Raw genomic sequence first — 18925 nt, forward strand, 5'->3', positions numbered from 1 at the left:
TTTGGACCTTGCTGTGAATTATAATTGTCCCCATTTGTGATGAAACTACCTGGACTTTTGTGGGGATCCTATTATCTTCACTAATATCAGTGACCCTAATTTTGTTATGGCCTCTCCTATCATCAACCCTGGCAAATAGAGGAGAGACAATGAGTTTGGTGCCTCAGCACCTATATAGTCATAGTGGCATTGGAAAATGGTGTATTTTTCAAGCCTTCCTGTTGCACATAATCATCACATGTGTAACTTCTCTACTGCACCCACTTTTCTGAACATTCTAGTCTTTTTTTTTATCATCTTCTATAGAAATTCTGCCCTTTCATCTTCAAGTAGTTTACCACAGTTTCCATTTCTCCAGGTGCCATCCCAGTAGCAAATTCAGACAATCTCTTCAAATTTTTGCCAGTGTGTTAAGTTCTGTATGTCAAGATCATGTTCTTAGGATGATAAAGTTCCTCTTACTCAACATTAAGAACCTTTGACCTTAGTCAAGTGGAGTCAAAATCCTATCACATTTATGTTCTTGTGAACTGCACATATAAATCATGAAGCTCTTTGGAGTATAATTTTTCCTTCCATTATCAGTCCCAATATATCCCCTGCTGAGTTATGATGTGACTTAATCCTATTTATTTGTACTGTGACAAAGAGGAGAATTGAGGGTAGACCTTGAGGGGACACATGGTATCCTGCAGAAGAGAGGCCTTCTGTTGTCTCCAAGCAGGAAAGAATGCTATCTCTTATCGTAGAGGGGTGGTTCACCTCTGCCTCAGAAAGCGCAGGAGAATTTGTGGATCCAAAAGTTTCAGAGGAATCAACTCAGATATCCCTGCCTATTTATTCCAGCCAATACTTCAACATTGGCATAGTAGAATTGCCTTGGTTGGAGATTTATCATTCTTTGGAACTCTGCCACTCTTGAAGCCTTTAGCCTTTCCTCAGTTTTCCCTGACATTCTGTTTCCTGATCTTTGGTTTTCATTTTGTTATCCTTTTTCAGAGGCAATCGAGCTTGGCAATAATAGCCACCCAGTACCCATTGACCTTAAAGTTACTATTCGCTTCATATTTTTCAAACAACAAATACTTTGCATCAGGTAATACAGTTCCTATCAAATGTATATCATCTCAATTCATTTCCAATAAAAGTTTTAAAAATCATGTCATATTCCACAGGCCAGCTGTGCTCTACCTGCCCATTGCCAAAAATTTCTATAAGATTCCTATTGCCAAATAGGTGGCAAATAATGCAACTCCAAACCTTCCTTATCATCTTCTTTATCAGACTATGTCTCATAACTGCCACAGATTTGGTTCCCCAAGAAGCAGATTCTGTCGAATTTAACCTACAGAACAATTGTTAAGGAGTGCCCTAGGAATCAACACCCATAGAAGGGAGGAGATGAAAGCGTGAAGCAAAGGCAGAATTCAAACTTTGATGCAAGCACAATTACAGTTTGGTTGTCCCTAGAGAAAATTCTAGAGTTACAATCATCCTTAGCCAAGTTGAGCCAACATGACCAGGCCTTAATACTCAAGCATTGATACTGGTCACCTTTGATGTGATAGCTTCTGAATCTAAGGCAGTCTCTGAAATCACTAACAACAAAAGGATATCTGGTGATACCATTCTCAGCACCTATGGTAACAACACTCATTAAAACAGGATCTGGGAAGTATATCACAGTGTCTACCACAGTAGGTACTCTTAGCCTTTGTAAGCCTCAGTTTCCTAAAATTAGGATAAGTAAATTGACCACCTGACAACTGTTAGGGAAACTGAGGTCCAATCTAATCCTTATTTACAGAGCTTGTAGTCTGAATCTCTATATAATAACTCTTATTATGTACATATGAGTTCCTCTTCATATCATCTTAAAATATGCCCTCTACTTCTAATTATATATTGCTTTTTGTTTTAATAGTCTTTTGTTGATGCTAATTGTTGTTCTTTAATAAAATATTGGTGATGTTAATGAGTTTTAAAATATAATTTTGGTCCCTTTTTTTTAGGGTAGTTGATAGGATTACATAAAATAATCCATGTAAATATTTACACATTTATTACTTATCTGATAATATATAGTATGCTGTTATTGATTTTATTATTTTATTTTAATGAAAAACTAATTAGGAACTTGGGTCATCAAACCATTCATTGTTTTCTTTTACCACATAAGCCTTGGTTATTTTTCATCATGCATAAGTTGAACTACATAGACCATAATGGTATAAAAGCAGGCTCACTAGTTTTTGTGTTGTTGTTTTTTTTTTACTAAAGTTTTACACATTCATTCAATAAAGATAATTTGAGTGCTTACTGTGATACAGCTTTAGTGCTTACTGTCTATCAGTCTTGACACATCACTGATAATCCAAAGTTGAAGAGGGCAAATTCCTGTCCTTGATAATAATAATGCAATTATGTTCTGGTGGGAGAAACAGATGAGTAAATCATTCATAATAATGCACTGTGATTAGTGCTATGGCTTAATAATATCCATTCAAGATAATTTCTTTAAATGTAAATCATCTATATTCTCATAAACCAAAGTATACATGAGCCAGCCTCCATTTTATTTCTTTACTTTTTTGGAAAAAAATTAAAGATTTTTCATTCTTTAAATATTTGATGAATTGCCTTGAAATCATATTTCTTATTACATATATAATTTTGTAGGAGAAGTGTGTTTTTCTTAGGGTTTATTAAGAAAAAACTAAAATAATCGGTTCTCATTTTAATTCACACTGTTGCCTACTCTTTTAAAAATGTTTAAATGCAATTATTCATATATAACATGAAATGTTATATATAAGCATATTTAATATAAAATTCTAAACTTTTTTAAATAAATCGAGTTCATTAAAAATGGAGAGTGCAGATTTTTTTCAAATTCAGGAAAGAATGATTTCACACATTGAGTTATCAGGTATTCAATATTATTATTTTGTTTGATTTTTAAAATGTATTTGGTCTTGGAATGCCTATGTGGATTTATAAAAAATAATAATGCAACTGTTTTAATGTGTATTTTAAACTTCAAGAGAACATTATAGGAAAATCAATGCACTATAGAACTAAGAATTAGTACTTGTTTCCATGGGAATTTAAGCCACTTATTTGTAGACATGAAAAATTCAATTTATTATAACTGTGGTTGAAAGCAACTGGTTGAAACAGATCTCACAAGATTTAGCACAAGGATTTCTGAAAATTTAAGGCTTAAAGTGTTTTAGAGCCCAAACTGTATAATTCTACTTGGTTCTAAATGAGAACCTGGATTGTCAACAGAGCTTTTACTAGTGTAAGATGAAGACCCTTTATGGGGAACAAATTGCAGACCAACGTGACTTCACCTTGGTCTGCAAATCTTCAGCTGTCACCTAGAAGAAGTATATTGGATCACATCAAAAGATTCAGAGACCAGTAATTTTGGCTAGAACGAACAAACAAAAATCTCTATAAAGTTATTTAATTGTTTTTCATATTTATAATTTGATGACAGATTTCAATTGGATTAATCTTGAACTTTTTTCATTTAATTTTGATATCTCACTATCTCACTATTTATATTAACCCTTAAGAATCAATGAGTTTCTTGATAATAAGCAATGGAAGTGGTGGAGAATGCATTTTAAATTGAAGCACAAAGCACTGTAGGAATAAATATTCCTATTTGTTTACAAGATAAGATATTTTCCAGTTTCATTTTCCCCAGCTCAGTTACCAGTTCCTGTGCTGTACATATAATCTTAATTCTCACCAGCTCAATCTCTACATATTCCTAAAATGCACTCCTTTTTGTTTGTTTGCTTTCACTTTCAAGGTACAGGCACACCTTGAAGATATTGAAGGTTCAGTTCCAGACCACCACGATAAAATGGGTATCACAGTAAATATAAAAATGCACTCCTTCTTATGTGTCATAGTTCTTGTTTTAGTTGTCTGATGTGCCATAGTTCAGACTCTCATACATTCTCCCTTGGATTACAGCCTTAGCTCCCAAAATGATCTCCCTCTTTCTTCCCCTGATTCAGTGGATTCTCTCTCATGGCAATATAAATCACATCACACACTCCTGTGCATAAATACCTTTCAGAAACTCTCTATAATCTACAGGACAACATCCCTAGACTAGTATATATCTCATTTCCTAATCTGTTGCATCACTAACGACTTTTCTGTATGAGTCTTGAAAGCGAGCCACATTAAGATACCAAGAGCTTAAGTTCTTGCTATACTCCTCCACTAACAAGTTGTGTGATTTTGGAAAAATTTGGATGAGTCCAAAATCTGTGCCTGATTTTGTGGAAGGGTTATAAAAATATATTTGATTCAGAGTTTTGAAGAAAAATATATAAGTGGTACCACTACTAACACAATAAAGCAATGATGATGATAATAACAGTAGCAAATATTTAGTAAGCAATGACTTCGTGCTAGATACTATGGGAAGTATTTTATATGTCTTTACCCAGATTTCCCCAAGAATTGAATTGTCTCTCACTCTCTGATACTTTTTTTATGGGATGTGTTCTTTCTAAAAAGTGATTTTCTATCTTTATCTACCTGGAAAATTCCAATACACCCTTCACAACAAACTCAAGCATCTCTTCCTCTGTGAAGTTTTGCCTCATGCTTTGTGAGGCACAGTGAGAAACCCCTTTCTGTGATCCCACCACATTTATCTGCTACTTTGTCTCTTTTTTCCCCCACATTGTGGTGGAGCTACTTGGTTTAAGAAATGAACTATGCACTTCTTAGAGACAGAGATGATCTCTTTCTCACCTCTGTATTCCCAGTGCCTAGTTTGGTGTTTGGCATAGAATAGATGATCAGTCATGTTGTATGCATAAATGATTAATTCCAAGAATAAATAAACAATGTAAAGGCCACATGTTCAGCAAATGTTGTAAACATTTCTTGAATTTAATTTATTTTTGTTGAAATCAAACGGAAGATAAGAGAAAGGTCAATTTTATTCAACAGCTATGCTCTATGTTTCATTTGAGCAAAAACCCTTTGTTATAACATATTATTATGCTAGATGCCTCGTATTCACACGGTAGTGTTTCAGGAAATGTCTTAGAAACAGTAGTAAACAAGATATGATTTCCATCCCCAACAACAAAAACAGAATTGTTTTGTGCATAATCACGACCTCAATTTCTATCTCCTTTATATACACCTTCCATCAAAGATAAAAGCTGAGTGTGAATAAAATAATTTGAATTCATTTTTATATAAGATTAAACTTAGAGAGATCAAAACTATATGCTGCACTGGACTCTTAAATGCTGTTCGAGTTCTCAAAAAGTTCATGGCCTATCTTGTTTCTCAAAACATGTCCAGATTTGGCAAAGGAATTTCAAGAGTTGCTCAGATATTGAACCAGGAATGTACATTGGTGAAAAAGAAAAAAAAAAAAAAAGAAGAAGTCAACTCGGAGATATGAAAATGTTAAAACCTACTTACTCATTTACTACCCAATTGCATTTCTAGGAATCCACAAACAGAAAGACTTGCACCAGCACATGAGTACATAAGGATATATTCATAAACACGTTTATGGAAGCACTGACAAAACTTTCTGAGACAGTCTAAATGTGTACTGTATCAGGGAATGTTTAATCGAAAGTTCCTTTTTGTTGTTTTGTTCATTTTTAATATCACCCCTAGGAAATACAGCCTATATGGTCTCTTACTTCAGTGTTAAAAATTTGTTTAGAAAATGAACCCAAGGGTAAACATACCTAGTAAAAAAAAAAAAAAAAAAAAACTGCTCCATGAGATGTAAAGCAGGGTCCTCATAATCCTCATTTTCTTAGGCAATTCCAGAGCAAGATCCTTGATGAGCACAAGGCATCCACAGGCATAGATTTGATTGCATAGACTAACACCAAGAGAGAAACAGTCTGAAAAATCCAAAGATACTATGCTGAGAATTGAGGGGCAGAGGGAGAATGAAAAAGGGAGAGAGTTTTTTCCCCTTCATACCGAAAACTGTATTCTCTATTTCTGTGTCTACTTAGTATCCATCGCCCACAATTTGTGTCCTTCTTAAGAGAAGAGCAAGGTAAAGGAGATTGTGAAGGTGAATCTAACTTCCTGGCTGAGTCCAGCAAATTTATCACGAGTATTAACATGAGATTGAGTCCGTGAAATTCAGACTTATCTCCAACATGAGACATTTCCATTCTTGGTACTAAAAATGTATTCCAAAAACTTCACAGTAGAAAAAAAATAAACACATAAGAAACAAATTGTTTGAATTCTACTTAATCTCTATTTTCCCCATAAACTTTTCTTACCATCTCACTTCAATCATCCTTTTCTCTAAGAATGTTGGTTAGATGGGAGCTCTACTAGAATTTACGACATGGGTTGAATCTCAACAAAAACAGGCCATCAACATGAAACAAATTCCATAATAAGTAAGTCTTTTTATATTTATCATATTTACTTTTACAAGTATAAATGAGGGACACCATTCATGAGCAAAGCAGAAATATCTTGAAGCAATTCATATGTGTGGAAGGCTAGATGTGGGAAAGTATGGATGATTAAAGGAAATCTCTATTACATTAAATAATATAAGTGATCTAGGATGGAAAAATATCTTTTAAGTCATATTTTATCCCAAAAATCTATATTGTTGCAGGAAGTACTGTGATCATTGCTATTTTTGCTTTTTATCTCTGGGATGCACTCCAATTTTATGTTATTCTTAAGGAATGTTATATTAATTTAGTAGCCCTTTATCTTAGTAAGTTTGACCAGCAATAAACATTAAAATAGGAAGGAAATATAAATTTATGGTAGTTATCTTAGATTATCACAAATATCCAAATAACACATCTTTAAATATTCTAATGAGGTTTTTTAAGAGCTTGGTTATTTGTAGTGTAATCTGATAAAGGCAGAAATTCAGCTGACAATTTGACAATTTGGAGTCTTTGTCAAAATTTTATTTGCAAGTTTATATATTTCATAAGAAGCCAAACAGTGAAAGAGTAATACCTTTCATGATGTTGAAAGAAAGAAAGAAAGAAAGAAAGAAAGAAAGAAAGAAAGAAAGAAAGAAAGAAAGAAAAGAAAGAAAAGAAAGAAAAGAAAGAAAGAAAGAATTGCATATTGGAGAATATATGATGTGGGGCAAAACTCTCCCTTCCCCAAATCTGTTTTGTAGAGTGCTTCTCAGTATAACCACAAGAGTAACCAAACTCTGATGAGATTAATATAATCTCTGTATTTAAACAAAGTTAATATTCTGTCCATGTCAGGTTTAAAGTATTATCCTTGTAATTCTTGTAATCCAAGATTTGTAAAACAAATCTTGATGCCATTATGGAGAAAAAGAATAGGAAGAGTGGGCTTTACTATAGGAGAGTTAAGTTCAAATTTTAGGTCCATCATTTGCTCACTGTGTGATACTGGATGAAATTAAATAATTTGTTCAAAACTAATTTTTCTCTGGATATATGATTTAATTTATCTCTCATAATGAAAATTGCTGATAACTATTTTAATGCCTTTATATATTAGATGCTAATTTAGTGATGAAGTTCTTTCTTTTAGTGGATGCATTCATCTCATGTCAATATTCTTAACTTGTTATTTTGTTGTTGTTGTTTTAATCTTCTGAAAATATGCCAGCATTCAACATTACAATGCAGTAAGATTTTAATGCCATTTTTATACTTGTCGTAATTTCAAGGTATGTATCATTTTAAAAGCAATTAGTGGTGAGAGCTTCCATAGTAAATGACACAGTTACCTTATTAACACATAGTTTGGGACACTATTCCTACAGTGATATAAATTCACTGATTCACTTAGCAATTACTTTTTAAATGTAATTCATCTAAATCATATTATTAAATTTATCTGAACAACTTGAATAGATATTTCTACAATTGAAAAATGTGTTCCATAGTATTTTCTTTGAAAAGGCGTTTTTGAGTGTATCCCAGAAATAGTGAAGATGTTCTTTTCTGCAGTACTGGATAGGAAATCGAATGGGTACTTTAAGTAGATCGTATTTACACTAATTAGCATTAATTGATAAAAGATAATTGATATATGTGCCAGGGATCTATAATCCTAATTTAAAACCCCACTACTCTGTCTTGAGAGCTTCCGTGAGAATGACACATGCTTAAAGTGCATTTGTGTATTAATTAAATGTCAAAATCCAAAATAAGCTTATTGAAACATACTTTTTAGAATTTATATTCATCCCTCATCATTCTTCATAAATTTCCAGAATATAACTTGCATGTAAAATTACATGAAATACGACATATACAGATGTATGTGATGTTATAAAAAAGATTCAACAATTTCAAGATGTAGTATATTAATTTGAGTTATTTAGGTATGAGTGTGTTTTCTTCTTGGGGAAAAAAGAATTAAACTGCAGAAACTTAATTAACTGGACTATCTCTGTCAATGTGACAAAAAACTATGGTGACAGACTTTAAAAATCTATTTTAGTTTTAGCCAACCCTGAAATCAAGGCACTTGCTTTTGATAATTCTATTTTAAAGTAAGTTTGAAGTCAGAAAGATTTAAAACCCAAATGATGTGGCATTTTATGTGCCTGTTTTTGATTTAATAATTCTTGCTGCTATTTGATAAATAATGAGTGAATTTTCTCTGGAATAACCTGGTGTTCATTCAACAAATCAATTAGATTGAAACATTGTTTATAATTGTGCAACTTAATTAGTTTTTAAACAAGTTTAACACATCTTATATTTTTATTTTCCTGAACATTTTGTTGTGTTTGGACTTGTGATGTTTTTTCGATAATTGTCTTATGATTAAATTAAATGTCGTACTCTTATCATTTGAGAAACAGAAATATAAGTATTTTATAGCTTTTCCCAAATAATACAAGATTCATCCCCTTGAGTACTCTGTTACATATTGAGACCTCCCCTAGGAACAGGTGTGTGTGTGTGTGTGTGTGTGTGTGTGTGTGTGTGTGTGTGTAAAAGTATATTATTTGTACTGTGGGTGGGCTTGGAAATGAAATAAGTGCAATAATCCTAAATTTCTACCTTAAAAATTCCTGTTTTTCAGAAAAGTACACACATACATAACAGTAACACTAAATCTGCCAACTGTTATCTGTATCAGTAAAAATTTTGACATTGCATAGCTTAAAAAAAACCTCTTTTAAAAAGTATGCCATATTATCTGCTTTTAACCTTGAAATTATGTTAGAAATATTTTGTAATCTGTGTCCGAAACAAATAAGGTGTTCGAGATTTTTAGTCTACAGTTCCCTAGCTGGGGACGTGATGATGATATCACTAATAGAAATAACTATAGAAAAGAAGAAGAGGATTTAGAGTAAAAGGTAATTGGTTTTAAGGTGATAGAAGTAGGCTCGGAAATTATTTTATTCCTGTTTATGCTACGGTTGGGTTTGACCTTGGTAATGTCATTTCTCTGTTCTGCCTCAGTTTCATCATATGTGAAATGAGAGTATTAAAATATAGATCCTTTATAGAGCACCAAAATTTTCTTTGTCAGTGATTTATGAATGGTCAGTAATTATATTTAATGGGCACATGGGTGCATTGTTTTCCATTTGTCTCCAACCACTTAATACCTATGAGTCAGTTGCACTGGCATGGCTGGATTCTGAAAGATAATCAATAAAAAGTGGAAATTGCTAATGAATCTACCATACAACCCATTAGGTATTTTGCTGATGCAACAATTTTAAAATAATATGATTAATACTACTCTTTTAGTATTGGGAGAGCTGGTGAAATAAGCAGTGCCATCCTCAAAGATTATCTCAAACTGTGTGGTTCACATTTCAAATATATATAACAAGAAAAATTGAAGGCATCTTATTATCCTATTCTGTTTTCTGAATATGGATACAAATCCAGGATTAGAGCATCATTGAGCTCAAAAATTCCCTTCCTACACAGTACTTTGGTTTTCCACAATGATACTGTTTAGTATATCTCTGCATGATGACTTATGATGCGGAAATTGTGAGCTGCCTACGGAATATCCAGTTTCTCTTTCATCTGTATCAACTGAACCCTGATTTTATTTATGGGAGCAAAGTCACTAGCTGGAAAGTTCCCCAGTTTTCCTCTCAGCTAAGGTGGATTATGTGCCCTACTTCTAAGAAGAGTGATGTACAAGGATGTCATAAGGTAGGGGCTAGTAAAATTCTTTAAAGGAGCACACTGGCTTACAGCTTTTTGCTTTACACCCTTGTCCCGCTTTGGTGCTATCACATAGATATGATGGTCTCTCCCACTTGGTCATAAGGTGATGGCCCTGAGCAATTGATCTCAGGGCTACTTAATTTCAGAGCTCCTATTACCCAAAGAAAAATACAATAACCTTCCATTTTATTAAGCCAATGTTAGTTATTTTCTGTTATGTTGCACAAGACTCATTGTTAAATGATGGCTACTTGAACGATTGACAGGTATATTTGATGAAGCAGTGGAAGAGTACAATATCGAAATGACTTCTCACACAGAGTTGTGCATTTTATCTTAGATTTTAAGTATATTGGATACATTTTACAGACACACCAACACTCAAGTCCAGTAGGAGGAATAAGGGAGAAAATCATCGTAAGCCATTCTGTAGCATAAAATTACACATTTCAAAAGTTCTATCATCAAATGTAGGTGTTCAGAAAGAATAAAAATAGAAAACAAGGACAAATATACTTCATTATAATTGCGTTTCCCTAGCCACACTTGGGACTAGCATACAAAGAACAGATCGACAACACAAGTTCTGACAAATTGGAAGATAAACTTATAATGTAATTAGCACTCGATAAATGTGACAAACATTCACAGCATTTTGTTCAGAACTTTATGGACAATAAAGGAGAACACGTTTTAACTTATCTATTTATTCAAAAATATTGTTCAAATACTTATAATTTTCTTTTTAAGATTTTTAGAATTTAGGATCATATACTTTCTTCTACATTCCTTCAGAGTCATATTATAAGCTGTCTACCGGGTTAGGACAATCACAGAGAGATTTCTATCCAAGAATTTGAAAGACTGCCAAGACATATAGCTGGAATCTAGTCCTGCTTGATCTAGAATTAGATGGTGGATTTGGAGCCAGTTGTTTACTCTTTCTGAATTTTGGTTTCCTTATATTTAAAATGAGAATAATAATATCAAATCACAAGGCTGCTTTATGATTAAGTGATTTAACGTATGTAATTATTAGAATGAATTGCTAAATGAATACAAAGAAGAGTTCGGGAGAGCGAAGAGAGTTCATTTCTAAGCATTAAGAACCCCCCAAAATATTTATCAATATAAAAACATGAAATAAGGATCAAGTGGATGGAGAAGAAGCAAGTTAGATCAATTTTTAAATCATATATTTTGATAAATGCATAGAAAACACTCGGGATGATATAGATCAAAATATTATGGGTAACTACATTTATATGGTAAATTTATATTTGATACTTTCTTTTTATATATCCTGGAGAAATATTTTGCTGTAGAAATTATATATATATTCTCCTCCCCACCCTCCTCAAAAAGAAAGTTCTTAGCCTCTCTTTTATTTTCCCAAGGCTTCCAAAAAAAGCTACCACAAACGTGGTAGTTTAAAACAACAGAAATTAACTCTCTCACAGCTATGGAGGCTAGATATTCAAAATCAATGTGTTGGCAGGGTCGTGCTTCTTGTGAAGGATCTAGGGAGAAATCATCTTTTCTAGTCTTTTCCTAGCTCTTGGCGGCTCCTGGTACTCCTCAGTCTTACTTGGCTTGTAGAAAGAGGAATCACTCCAGTCCTTCTATGTGTGTGTCTATGTGTCAGGTTTTTGTTGTTGTTGTTTTGGTTTGGTTTGTTTGTTTGTTTGTTTGTTTGTTTTTAATAAGGAAACCAGTGATTGGATTTAGGGCTCACCCTGCCTCAGTATGACCTCACCATAACTAATTACATCTGCAAAAGACCCTATTTCCAAGTAAGGTCACATTTTGAGTTTCCAGGTGGTCATGAATTTTTGAGAGAATACTATTCAATACAGAGCTACCTCCAATTTCTAGTTTCCAAGGCAAAGGCCTTCCCTAAAGTGAATAACAAGCTTTGTTCTCCCTTCTCTTATTCAAAGTAAATATAGTATTAACCTACTTCATCAAATACAATTGCAATCTAACAAGCACCATGCTGTTGAGCCTAGCAGGAATGTATGTGTTGGGTTCCTAGTATCCTTGGGCCTGCACATCAGATTTCCAGCTTCTGAAGCTCCCTGCTCCCCACCCCCCATCTGATTGTGCCATCACAGGTGCACACCAGCATACCCACTGACCACAGGCCCCATACCCTAGGTGCACTCATCCTGTGCAAGTGACCCAAGTGAAGATTCATTTCCTCACCCAAATGTATTTCATTCTTTCCTTCTTCAACCTGCTTCATATTATCTCCCCTCTTGCTGCTGTTTTTTTTAATTATCTCACCTGTAATCACACAAGTCAGTTAAAAGCTATTGTGACAAGTTTGATTTTGTGCTTGAAGTGCACAATGAAAATAATTTTGTTATCAGCTTCCTATGTTATAAACATGTCTGGGTACCGGTAAGAAGACTGTTATACATTACTCAATCTATTCTGTGATAAGAATTATGACCCAAACAAGGTGGGTGCTCTACATGAATGATGTTCAGAATGCCTTGCTAGAACTCTGCAATATAGATAGTATTATTATCACGTCTTATAAAAATGGGGAAACTGAAGCTCGGATCATTAAATACTTTGTTCGAGATCACACGTCTATAAATGGTCCCAAATGTATGATGGTTACACTTAGGATTTTTCAGCCTTGTGATGGTGTGAAAGCAATATGCATTAAGAGAAAGTGTACTTTGCATTTTGATATTTTCCTGGGCCAGCCATGGGTGGTAGGATACTCTCTCATGATGCTGGGCAGCGGCAGTAGCCACAGCTCCCTATCAGCCATGTGAACACAAGGATAAACAGCCGATACAGTCACAGCTGTTCTGTACTCATACAATCATTGTGTTTCACTTTCAGTTCAGTATTCAGTAAATTACATGAGATTTTCAACACTTTACCATAAGATAGGCTTTGTGTGTGATGATTTTGCCCAACTGTAGGCTAATGCTAGTGTTCTTGGTGCTTTAAAGGTAGGCTAGGCTAAGCTATCATGTTCAGTAAGTTAGGTGTATTAAATGCATTTTCAACTTGTGATATTTTCAGCTTATGATGGGTTTATCAGGACCCATTGAACATTATGTGAGCATTGCTCACATAATGTCCTTAACCACTGCAATATTCTCCTGAAATTTAAATCAAGACTGTCCACACTCTGACTAGGAATTGTTCCCCATCTCCCTGAATCCAATGTAGTATCACTTTCTGGTTGGAGAGGGGAACATGGGTTAATACTTCTCATTGTCACCTTCTTTCTTCCAGGACATCTGGGAAATATTTATGGGATGAATTAATTGTATGTGTGGGATCACCTACTTAGATTGACATTACACAATTAAAAACAACAACAACAACAACAACAACAAGTGATTATCCAAGGGCACCTTCAAACATAACCTATCTAGATGTCCAAATGATATTACTGGGGACTGTACTCTCCATGGATACCTTATTTCCACTGTTTCCTGTTTTGCCATCTTTGCCAGGTTTCAAGAGATGGTCTCAAAGAGCTCCAGGTTTATACCTAGGCTTCCAACAGTTCTAGCAAAAATAAGAACTCTTTCTTCTTAATTTAGGTTATATTGATGCTAATCTGACTATATGCCCATACCTGACCTAATGTAGCCAGGGAAGTGTGATGACCTGGTTGGGCAAAACTGGGCTCCTTTCTCATCCTTTGAACCTAAAATGGAGTCTCCTCCTTGCCAACCATGAGAACTCAGAAGTGGAGAGGGAGATTCATGAAGAAATTCAGAGTGAATAAATACTGTGCATGGCAACACATTAGATGTCTACTAAAGCTGAATCCTGAAGGTGTAACCCAGTGAGGAAGGACATTCCTAAAAAAAGAATAGGCTAGGTCCCCAACTACAAGTGGACAGTCTGAGAAAATTATTGCTACACTCTCTGCCCTCACTCTAAATATCCATTGTAAATAATTTTTTGCTATTTTTAAAAAACAGGTATTTGCCCTGATTGAATAAAAATTGTTTTATAAAAAATCCAGTTATTTTTCTTTAGCTATCCCAATCAGCAGGCGATTTGCTGAATGTTTTATCATAAATTGTAATAATTACAATCTCAAACAACCAAATAAAATTTGTGGTAATTATTATGTCCCAAAAGATTTTATTTTAGAGAACTTAACATTTTTTTCTACTTTTCATTCTGCATGTACAACTGAGCTTATTGCAATTAAGGGTATGGGGTCAAACAAATGAAAACTACTAATGAGGAAAAAGAAGAAGGTCTTGTTATATTTTGTGGGTTGTATTGATTGCATTTTTAAGATAATTGTAGCTCTTTAGAGCTTCCCTTAAATATTTCTGTTAAATATCTCCATTGAAGTCTACAACTGACTCTGTTGACATTAGTTTTTTCCAAACTTAGGTTCTGGATTTTTAGAATTTTGTGAAAGTAAAAAATCATGGGTCCTTAGTTTATTATGTTTTAACTTAAAAATATATTTGAGGGGTATAGTGAAGTGTGAAAATCATGAGCTTTGGACTATAAAAATACCCTGACTTAATTTTCAGTTCTGCCTTTCATACGCATGATCTTGGTAAACTAACTGAACCCTTTCAACCTTACAAGATAAAATTCTAAGAAGTTACTATTACTGTCTCTTCAGAGAGAATGTATGACCAATTAGAATGTATTAAATTTTGAATCTACCATTTTGGAAGTACATAATGGACACTGCATATGTATCTTATGTAAGACTTAGCAATCTAGCTGAAATATAAATATCAATTGAATGATGACTGCAAACTATGATCACTAATTATCATTATTTCAAAGAAACGAGGTGGAATATTTATTGACTACGTTAAATATTGATATTCCATCCAAAACATGAAGTTAGTAAAAGATGAAAGCAATTAAATTTAATTCTTGTTGCTTGGGTTGTAGATCCCAAAGTATTCAAATAATTATCTCATTATTTAAATACATTTATTTATATAATAGTTTTCTTCTCTCTCTGTTTTTTCTTTATCTTTTTTTCACAAAACATTATTACAGCTTACAAAAAATATTATGTTTTTTTAAAAAGGTGCAAATCATTGCAAGGGGAGGAAATATAGCAAGGGCTGTCTCCAGCTTTGCTTTGAACTTTCTGGGTTCAAATCCCTCTTTTACTTCTTGATAACTTAATAATCTGGGGAAGGGTTTTAACTTCTTTAAACTTCAGTTTTCTAATTAGTTAAATGTGAACCAGAGCATGTGGTTCATAGAGTATAAGAAGATTAATTGAGTTATTGAATTTAACATGATTAACACAGAGCATGGTAACTTAGTCTTAAGTTTGATAAACGTTAGTTGCTGTTTCTACCATTAATGCTGATGTAAGGAAGGTTAACATGCAAACATTTAGGCTGTCCATGGCAATTTGTTGAGCAACTAGATGTAACCCAAAATTTGTTCCTAAGCTTCCTAGAAATCAGTATCACAGGAAAGCATTTTTTTCCCCCAATTGTGTTAGGAACCTATAATTTCTATCAGAAGAGCAAAAGTCTTCCTGCCACTTATCTCAGTGTTTTTTTCTGAAGTAATGCTTCTTCAGGGAGCACACAGAGTAGTGTACAAGTTAATGTGTTTGGCAACAACTCTCCAGTAAATTTCAAAGCAGATTTTCTATAGCTCATTCATATCACTGCTGGAAGTGGGTTATAGGATACCAAATCACAATTTAGTAAAAACCCCAACAGAGGGTATACAGTTTATGATGAGCCAGTGTGTGCTTTGAGATTAAAATGAAAAAAAATTTTTTTTTAATTAAAATGTTTTTATGTTAAAAAAAAAAAAAAAGCAAAAGCATCTCCCACATGTAAAGTATAGTATACTTCACCGTGTACCAGAACCACTTGAAGTGCTTGTTACGTCTACACATTTCTGGACCAATGCCTCAGTGATTCTGATTCAACATTTTTAGAGTGGGATCTAGAGAACTGAAAGTTAAATAACATCATAGGTGGATTCTGATGCAAGTGATCCAAGAAACAATAACTCCTTTAAAAGTGTGTGTGTGTGTGTGTGTGTGTGTGTTGTCTATATAAAACAGTAGGCATAATAGGTAAAATGGATAAAAAATAATTCAAATAAACTTAAGTTTGAAAATCCTGTAAAACACATCATCCTCTTGAAATGTCACATCAAATCATAATATATTAAAGGCCCTGAGGTGTTCTTCATTAGAGAAACAAATTTTTCTTTACTTAATGTCATGTTCCACAAACATATTTGTCAACAAAGCCATTTTAGCAATTACAACTGTCAATGCCTCTTGTAAACACCGTTGGTGTTCTTCCTGAGCTTCTCGAGTGGGCTGGTGTCCCATCCCCCAGATTCTGCCCCAGTTAGGCAAACTTTGTGGTGCCCTTCACACTCCAGAGCTTCCTGTGACATCAGACTAAGACTCCAGGCAAAACCACATTTTTGCTTTGCTCTGCCCCCTGCCCGTATCCTGTTTCCCTCAGACCCCTTTCTACACAGGATTTTGCTGAGATCAGTGCCTCAGTAAATCTCTTCCTCAGAAATCTCCATCTCACAATCTGCTTCTAGGCAACTGACCTAACAGTCTCCTGTTGAAACTCATGTTGCACAAAACACACTTTTGAGAAAAACTAAAACAGAAGAGTAGAGGTTCTGTATCTCTGACACACCATCCCCTGAGAGGATAACTTATTTCCATCACACCTTCATTGATTGGAAAAATTGTTGAGCACCATGTGTATCCTGTTTGCTTGTGGATATCTTGAGTGTTGAAACTGCCTCATTCATTGCCTCTATCCTTAAAGGTCCTTAGGAGCATTGAGAATACCAAAAAATGTTTCCTCAAACTGTTTTGACAGTGCCTGGCAAGGGCATCTAATTAGGTAGTACTGCATATTAATCTAGAGCGTAGGCTCTGGTTCATAAAACCCGAGTCCACATTTAATTTTATTATTTATTTGACCTGAGGCAAACAAATTTGCCTGTTTGCAAAATAGATATTAATGTACTGACTTCAAATGTCTGTTTTGAGGATTACTCTCCTTTGCAAAATGGAGTAAATATATTCAGCTTAAATATTTTCATGAGTATTCAAGGTAATAAATAGTATTTAACTTGGTAACTGGTACTGAGATCCTTAATATTTACTAAGCATTACTGTCTAGCACACTATCTGGCACATTGTAGGCATTTAAAAAAGTTCTTTTGGAACAAATATTGTTGAATATGTAGATAATAAGGTAACTTCAATATCTTTCACAAAGACAGTAATTCACCTGGCATTGAATTATTTTCCTTTTTTAAATAACCCAAAGGCCACACCACAAATCCTCTCTGGAAAAAGGCGGAGCATTGAATAACAATAAACAGATTTCTACAGGCCATATATGGTTAGTGATTTAGTTGCATTAAGAAATAGTGAAAAGCATACAGGTAGAATGCAAGCACAGAGCCAGTTCCTAAAGAAAACACCATTTCCATGCAAAAATATCTGATAAAAAAATGGTGATCTTCTTATATTTACTACATCTATCAGAGATGTAAAAAACTTTTTTTTTTCTTGCTTTATGCCACGATATGCCTGTGGAAATGATATGTGGACAGTGAAAAATGGATCCCCCCAGCCCGACATATACACACAGAAACACACACATAAGGAGCTTTTTTATGTTCACAGACATTTTGAAATGCGTGAAGCCAGGCTGATATGTCAAGTCGATTAGAGAGGGTATTTTCCCAAAGATTGAGAAACACAGCAATTTGCCTGTTGGATCAGACAGTCTCATCCCAAGAGGTATTTAGCAAAGCTACCTGAAAAGGAGATAGGAGTTGCTTTCTGTTGCGTTTGAGCAGATCTTTTTATAGGTAACTGATAAGAGAGAGAAACAGAGAGAGAAAGAGAAAGAGACAAAGAGAATGAATTATCCTATTCAGTTAGTTCTTTCAAGTTTCAAGTTTCTTTCCAACGAAGAGCACATCAGGGTGGCCCTAGTTCTGGTGGGTGCTGTATATATTACCACAACTAGAAGGACACTGAGAGCAACCAGACCTCTGGGCTATCTTGAATTTCTCTGACATTCCTCCCATCCTGGGTATGAAAAATGCCAACTGTCTTTAAACTGTCTCCTGTCCTAAGGAATTCTGTAAATATAACCACCCTAGTCAATCTGCATTTGGATCCAAGCTCGTGATTGTGTAGTTAGCCATGACTGTAACACTTTTATCCTGCGGTGATAGAACATACTTCATTCCCATCTTCCTGTAGCTGGGCTTACAGAGTATGTCTTGGGTTATGCATGTATTTTCCTCCTTTGCATAAGTAGTGCATTCAGAATCTGGTCAGCTCGGTGCAGACTGTGTCTTGAAGGCACCTCCACAAAGGGACTTACATCATTTATTCAGATTCTCATTCTCTTTCTCCTTTATTTCATCCCTACCTCTTACAGTGGTTCTCTTGGCCATAACTACTTAGTTGTATTACCATAGTCAAGTCAGTAGAACTTTCTGTTCCATTTCTTCATCTGAAACAATGAGGATAAAAATAGCATCCTTCTTTAAAAAAAGGGAAAATTCTAGGAGAGAGCAAAGAAAATGCCCCCACTCCTACTTAATATGATTGGTCTTCTCCAGCCTGCTCACTCCAGTTAGTCTCCAACATCCATGAAGCATGACATTTCTATGGAGAGTGAGCAGAGAATTGAAATTCACAGTCTGCCCTGCCAACAAAGAGA

The sequence above is a fragment of the Ursus americanus genome, chromosome 21, assembly GCF_024610735.1.
Source record: "Ursus americanus isolate L20-20 chromosome 21, mUrsAme1.1.p, whole genome shotgun sequence".
In the NCBI taxonomy this organism is placed as follows: Eukaryota; Metazoa; Chordata; class Mammalia; order Carnivora; family Ursidae; genus Ursus; species Ursus americanus.